At 40.5% G+C, this 7,500-nt stretch overlaps 1 pseudogene; it reads right to left on the bottom strand.

Annotated features, from left to right (window-relative positions):
- Positions 1-1,689, bottom strand: part of LOC138030362 (trans-L-3-hydroxyproline dehydratase-like) — a 7,382-nt pseudogene extending 5,693 nt beyond the window's left edge.
- Positions 1,690-7,500: the final 5,811 nt, after the last annotated feature.

The following is a 7,500-nucleotide window of genomic DNA, read 5'->3' as shown; positions in this document are numbered from 1 at the left end:
ATTTGAGTTTGCTGCTTATGCAACAACCTCAACAATGAGCTTTATTTGCATGATTATAACAATACAGCGTTGCAAAAGCGTCGAAAGCATGATAATTACAGTAATTATGCTGTTTACTTAATTCTAGGTAAGTCATTTTAAAGTGTTGTAGTCGTAAGTTGTGTTGCTTGGTGGCTATGGAGCCAACTGACCCATAGAGGTCTGAAAACAGGCAAATTATACAGTGCTGCTTGGTTTCCATTTAAAAGCGAACTGAGTCGTGGCGGTCACGAAACAAACGCACGGCAGAGTCATACTCGTCACGTGCCATTGACCTCATTAAAGTTTGAAACTAATTCATCTGTTGTGATTTGCAACAAAATTAAACTGGTTTTCAGTGTTCTAAGTGGTACACAGAATCCTTGTTTATTCCACATTTAGCTTACAAGTATAATTGATGCGGTTAAAGCTGTGTAGTGCTGTTTTTGCAAGAAAACGACCTTGCTTCGTCAGGGGTATCGAAGTGTGATTCCGCTAGCAGATAAAAAATGGACTAATAGCACATGTAAATGTGACGAAATACTTCAAAACCAACCGCGGCAACCTCCACACAACATACAAACATCAAATCAGTTATTTTTACGATGCATCTAGATTAAATATGCAATTGATACAACACAACCATGTTTCTCAGTCGAAATGTAAAATAATTAATGGCTCTGAATATCCCAAAGAAAGGGAGGCAGCTCGAACCCACTTCGTTATCTCTGCTTACTGCTAGTATTAAATTTGAATGTTTACCTGGCTGTCTGCAAAGACGACAACATTCGCCGTTGGTTCCTGTGAATTTGCATGGAACATGTCGTTTCCGTCAGTCAGAATTGTGCCGTACAAAAATGCTAGCTCTTCGTTATCCGGATGATGTAATCTTATTTGACTCTTAACTGTGCTGGAAATCACATTTGCTGCGTCTACAATATCATTCTGAGAGGATGAACAAACGTCAATACCTAAACGGTCACCATTGACGATAGCATAGAAGGCACCTCCAAAGCCAATGTCGATCTTTAATTTGCCAAATCGCTCGGTGTTGACTTCCAAGTCCAGACCAAACGCGAAGGCGGGAACAGAAATAAAGCGAACGCCACCTGGTTTGCCTTCCTTGATTTGAACAAGAGCTTTGACCACACCACAAGGGCACTCGATGAACACTGGCACTTCCCAACACTTGGGCGAGAAACATCGGTGCTGAGGAGACCCGAGTCAACAGCGTATCTCCCGAGGGCAATGGTTGCGTGGCCACACATTGTACTGTAACCTGCGTTATCCATAAAGATCGCTCCCAAATCAGCTTTTTTGCTTCCTGGTGGAACGAGGACAACGCCGTACATGTCATAATGTCCTCGAGGTTCAAACATCACAAGCTTGCGGATATGATCAAGGTTCTCCCGAATGTAGCGTCTCTTGGCAAGAATTGTGTCCCCCTTTATATCAGGGTAACCAGAGGTTATTATTCGTAGTGGTTCGCCTGCTGTGTGCATCTCAACTGTTGAAATTTTTAGGTCATTCATGACGCTTTTCTTTTTTCAAGCGGCCTCTGCGTTCTTGTCCCCAGGCTTTTGCCCTCTTGTTAATTGGCCCGTCCACACGTACCTCGAAATTTTGTATCCGCGATTTTTCCTTCTTTTTTTTTTTTGGCGGATTCAAAAATATGATCGTCCACATGTAGCGTATTCCAATCGTTTTCGAATCGTTTTCCCTGTCCACTCGTATCCGGATACTCTCTATTGCCCAGTGCTTTTGACAAACATTTTGCTTGTTGAGCATGTGCAAAATCGTTCTTTTCGATATGCCTTGTTGATTTCTCTAACCCAGGAAAGACTGGATCCGATAGTGTTACGTCAGCGTATTCGATTGCGCATGCAGCCGTCCACAAATATCCGAATTCCTAGCGTATTAAAAAATTTCCACTCTGGAGACCGTATTCGAAAATTTCCAGATACGGCTCTTCCAAATTCGCCAGATACGTGTGGACAAAAGCCGTATTCGAAAATGAAAATTTGCGGTTGCAAAAATTTCCGCATACTTGTGGACGAGGCCTGTGTTGCGTGAAATATGTTGCAAAAGCATTTTTAATTTCGGTGATAAAATAAAAAAACTGTTATTTACGTCAACAAATATCAAGTTTTCTCCATATTCTGCGGTATGCATTGCCGCAAGATTTCCACTGGCGAAAGGCCTTTCACTTTTTCTTTCCTAAACAAGTAATCTGCATAATTATGCCTCAGGACACTTTGTATCGCTAAAATCGCCGAATGAATGATTTGCCAGTGCCGTATATACTCGATTAAACGCTTGCCTTTCTTCCCTTTTAAGCGTGTCCGATGCAGCGTTAATTCGAGGGCGGCGTTTATTTCAATCATATTTCTTAAATCACCGACAACAATTACGGTAGATCATTTGTAAATATTACTTAATTTAAACAGAAACGTGTTTAAAGTTCCACTGTCTCGCTTATTTGCTAAGTTAAAAAATTTATTAATAATTCATGAAGGAGTAAGCCAATCCAAAAATGCAATTTGAGTCACATGAATATCACTGTAAACCCAATACAAATTCTAACTGTTTGAAAGCTCGGGGAGGGCTTGAAAAGATAGCATCATAGAATAGTAATTAACCGGCTTGTGATCAACGATCAGAAAATTAATCGTGTGCTTGTTTTTTTCTAACAACGAACGAACGAACGCCGCATTCTTCTGATTGTGTGCGGCGTTCAATCGTTTGTATAGGTACCTAATCACATGATTTCGAGTACAATTTGGAATAAATAAGCACGAGTAAATTTTTTTAAGACGAAAAAGATTGCATGAGCCCATAGGGCTTGTGGTTTGGCTGGTTTAAATTTCTGGAAAAAGCTGAGACCGCTTTGACCAAATACGGCAAGTCCAGCGACAGTTTGGGTTCCATCCGTTTACCTTTGGAAATAATGATAAAACAGACAAGAAAAGTGTTACAAAAACATATAACAAAAAAAAGGGAGAATTCAATAGCATGACTGAAGCAACTGCATAAGTGTATTGCTGTACTCTTCCCTGGGCGAGAGTTCATCGCAGGGCTACCCCGGTAACCCTGCGGTGTAGTTTATCGCAGGGCTTACCCTATACAGGCTATACAGGGTGAGGCCCTGTATACAGGGTGAGGCCCTATATAAGATAATCCAGAATCCAGAAAACTTTTGCTTGCGGAATCCGGAATCCTGGGCCTTGGAACCCAAAATACACCGCCCTAGGAAGCCAGAATCCGGCTGAAAATTTGGAATCCGACCACGTCTGCATGAGAACTCAGAATCCACTAAAGGGCAAATCTGGAATCCAGAATCCTCAGCATGGAACTGTATTGGATTAGCTCACATAAGAAGAAGTACCCATATATGCATATGGGCAGAGAGACAACGTGGAGTGAAGTTTCTTGGCTAAGGAAACAAGGCTATGAGAGAGCCAGGTAGCGAACCGCCGACCTTTAATTTGGATCTAAAGTACAACGCGCTATATATAGCTAAACACTACAACTTCGTGACTCCAAGCGAGCTTTACTTTAAAAGATTCTTGTGTGAGTCGTTCCTTCGCAGGAGGTGGTTGAAGCGAACTTCTCAAGCCAATAATATCGGGAAATCATTATTCACTCCAAGTCCTTGTTTTTGGTACTTGCTTTCTCTAGAGGGGAAATAGTGGAGAATTGACCTGCTCTTACAAGCTTGGGTTTTTTGATGATTGGAAATCATTTTTCAGGTTTCACTTTGCTTTTCAGTAGTTGGACGTGACAGGTCGCTATTGTTTTTAATTCGCGTTTTAAAGCATGGTTAGAAATACGATGTGATCCCTGAAGAAGTAAAGGGACTTCCACTTGTTTTGACTGAAGCGCTAACTATATGGTGTTCTTGAACAAAACAAATAAACACCAAATGAAGAGGTAATACAAAGTTGTTATTCTCGTAAATATTAGATGGTCTATAAACATTCGACTCATTATTACCTGAAAGTACCTTCCTGTAGTATATAATAGCGATATTTTTTTGTTTTCAAACATTGACCTCACATTTCTTTTGATATTCAAATTTGCCAACCACGGAACAAAAGAAGTCATTGTTTCAACAGCCAATTAGGTTCTGGTTGGCATATTATAGTGCAACGCGCCTTACCTTGGCCACACAACAAACTTTCACATTTGACAACTACGTGAAAATACGTCAACTCGACAACTCATGCAACGGTGTTTAACTTACAACCGTGCGAACTTTGCAAGGAGGCGTGACTGTCAATCAAATTCGCACACCCTGATTGGCGTATAAGTTTCAACATCCAAAGAAGTTATCGCGAACAGTGAATGTTTCATTGATGAATAAAAGTTCTAATTATGAAGTTCAATTACACAAACCTGTACTTCTTTTTTATGGCAAAGTTATCTCACCAAATAGGTTTTGGGGGTTTCCCTTCAGCCTGTTTATATTTTGGCTCGACACCGCATTGAAATTATGCTCGGTCTCGTGCTAATGAATTTTCCGGTAAGTTATGCCGGATAGGATGGATACAAGAAGTGAGATACGAAAAAAACTGAAACGAAATGTCCAGATGATAAGACAAGCTTACAGATCACAAGGTCACATGATTCGCGCTGCTAGCGCCAGACCCCAAACATTTGCTTTGTGACTGTCAGTTTGAGTTGTATCCATATTCACGATCTTCTGATGCGTAACACTACACCCAAGCTAAAACGGGGGGCTACTAACAAAAATATAATCATTAATAGAAACAGTAATGACATTTCTTTTAATTAATATTGACACTATTCTTGTTAGTCTTTATGAAACAAACAAAGGCATAGTCGCCAGGTGATCTGGTGACGTAATTTGGAGGGCTGGTCCGACGAAAAATTTTAACGCCGTATCCCACAACCGCGCGCGGCCTGAGGTGTTGTTTCCAAACTCCCTGCAGTATTGCCATCGCTAAAATTCAACAGATTAGTACGTGTCTACAACATTTCCTGTTACTGAATGAACATTCAAGTAGACCCGACAAGATCTAACCACGCCTCTGCCATGCTGAATTCGAAAATAAGGCCGCGCGCGGTTGTGGGATACGGCCTTCAAATTTTTCTCCCCAGTCCACCGAATTACGTCACCAGATCTCCTGGCGGGTCCATAGGTACTGTTGGTGGCCAAGCGTGGATCGACTGTCTCATTGCGAGTACCGTCCCTTTTTGTGGTACGAGTCTGTCCAGGATTATGAGAAAACTTTGCAACATCGTCCAGCCGATACCAGTGAAAATCAGCAACTGCGAAAATAAAAGACTGTTATTGTCGTGAGTGGGAAAGCATAAAAAGACAAGCGTCATGTTTTCCCATTTCTAAAAAATTTCTATAAAGATCTACCTAACTGCAGCTTAGGAAAATCACAACAGCTAAGCTCCAAACGAAGTGAGAGCTCAAGATCAGATTGACATTTTGAATTTGATTTTTACGGAGAGAATTCCCGGATAATATGGTCATGAACTGATCAATGAATATCTTTTATTTAACTCTGACGCTATTGAATCCCAACAGAGGCCTTTGGTGAGCTATGCTACAGCTTTGAAACCTGGATAAAAGATCATTAAAAAAGCACACACAAACCAACATCGAATACCAAGTAAGAAAAACCACTTTTTTGGGCGAAAACTAAAAACCGAATGCTAAATAAAAAGAAACCGCAAAAGATACCAAAACTGAAAAATAGGTACGCATTGCGTATGTGTGGTAGAGCGGTAACAGTGCTTTATTCCATAACTGTCAACTGAGCTGTGTTTTGTTTTCCAGGACGTAATATGTAGCTCTAATACTACACGATATTGTTTTGGTATCATAAATCATTTATAGTACCATGGTAGATGTCTTCGGTAAATAGCCCCCTGAGAAAACATGTAGTTACCAGTAAAATACTAAACCCAGAAAGATCGCCTCGTAGATCCGCAGCTCCTTTGACAATGTTACAACGAAATTCATGATCAATAACAGGACAGACGCATGAAAAACTGACATCAATTTGTTAAATTGATGCAAAAGTAAATAAATATTGATAAACAGTTTCAAGGGAGGCAGCGTGGTCGAGTGGTTAGAGCGTTGGGTTTGCATGCGGCTACTCGGGGTTCAAATCCCGTTCTAACCTCTGGTTAGGATTTGCTTCCAGTTGTCCCGGCCAACTGTCCCGGCCAACTGGTTGCCTCCTGCCAGTTGGGATTCTTAATAATGTTTCTGTTAACTTTGTATTGTTTCTTTCACATTGTTAAAAGTGGGGTGCCTGTAAACTAGCTTGATAGCTAAGTGCACTCCCACTATAAAGAAAGCATTTACATTTACATTTACAAGCAAGAACAGGAGGAAGTTTTTAGGAAGTGTCGATCGAGAATTTAAAAAGTTACCATCAACAACAAAATTTGCGACATGAAAACAACATAAATTTTGTGCCGCGAATATAAAAAGTTGCCATAAGCGAAAAACATTTTGGGAGATTTTTGCTGCGTGACATCGAATTCAGCGGCCGCCTCTGATCAGTTACCTTGCGTGTTACTAACAACTGGGTACATCTGTGGCAAAATGACGGCAAGACATCGGATTGTTGTTTCGTTAGTTTGTTTTTTTCTTTCAAGTGTTATAAAGTTCGACAAGATTTGTGCGAATTCAACTCATAGATCACAATCGTCCAACTCTTGAAGATGACCATTTACTCTCTTAGATGACGTTATTTCCATCGTTTTGGAAATAAAAGCTGCTTTATTATTACATTCATCAACTAGCGTCACAAATTCTTGCCGATTTTGGGGCTCATTTGTTGAAATTCAAGCACACTTCCAAGAGACCTTTTTATTTTGGTGTTTCACCCAGTTATTTTCCGGTGCTGCTGTTTAATGACATGAGGATTTCTTTGTTTTCCCTCTCACTAACACACAGGCGGCTTCCACTTCTCTATTTTTCATACAGATATAATTTTTTTAAAAGAAACGTGGAGCGAAAAATTACGTGAATAAATTACAAGAGAAGAGAGAGGCTATCAGTGAAATCACAGGCGCCCCGAGCTCAGTGTCAGAGAAAGTCAAAAAAAATATAAGGATTAGTATGGGAATCCCGATAAAAGACCTGAGAAGATAATTTTACGAAAAAATTCTCTATTTAAAACCCTAACCTTATTGCCATTGTCGGTTGCTTCCTTCCTGTGTGTTTTTTTTCCAGATTCGACGCAAATAGACCTTTTTACCGATACGGCGGCCATTTTGATTTCTATTGTTTCGAATAGCTATTATGGGATGCCCAGGGGGGCAAATACATATTAATTTGCCCCCTGAGCATCCCATAATGTCTTTCGAAACAATAGAAATCAAAATATCCGCCGTATCTGCAAAAAGGTCTATTGAGCCATTATCAGTTCCTCGGTTGTCAATACCAAGGCTGAACAAGAAAACAAGGACCATGGTCCATGGACCACATGCAGC

Source organism: Montipora capricornis, chromosome 2 (genome assembly GCF_036669925.1).
Source record: "Montipora capricornis isolate CH-2021 chromosome 2, ASM3666992v2, whole genome shotgun sequence".
Classification (NCBI taxonomy): Eukaryota; Metazoa; Cnidaria; class Anthozoa; order Scleractinia; family Acroporidae; genus Montipora; species Montipora capricornis.
Note: the sequence above shows the minus strand (reverse complement) of the source record. Positions and strands in the feature narration are given on the sequence as shown.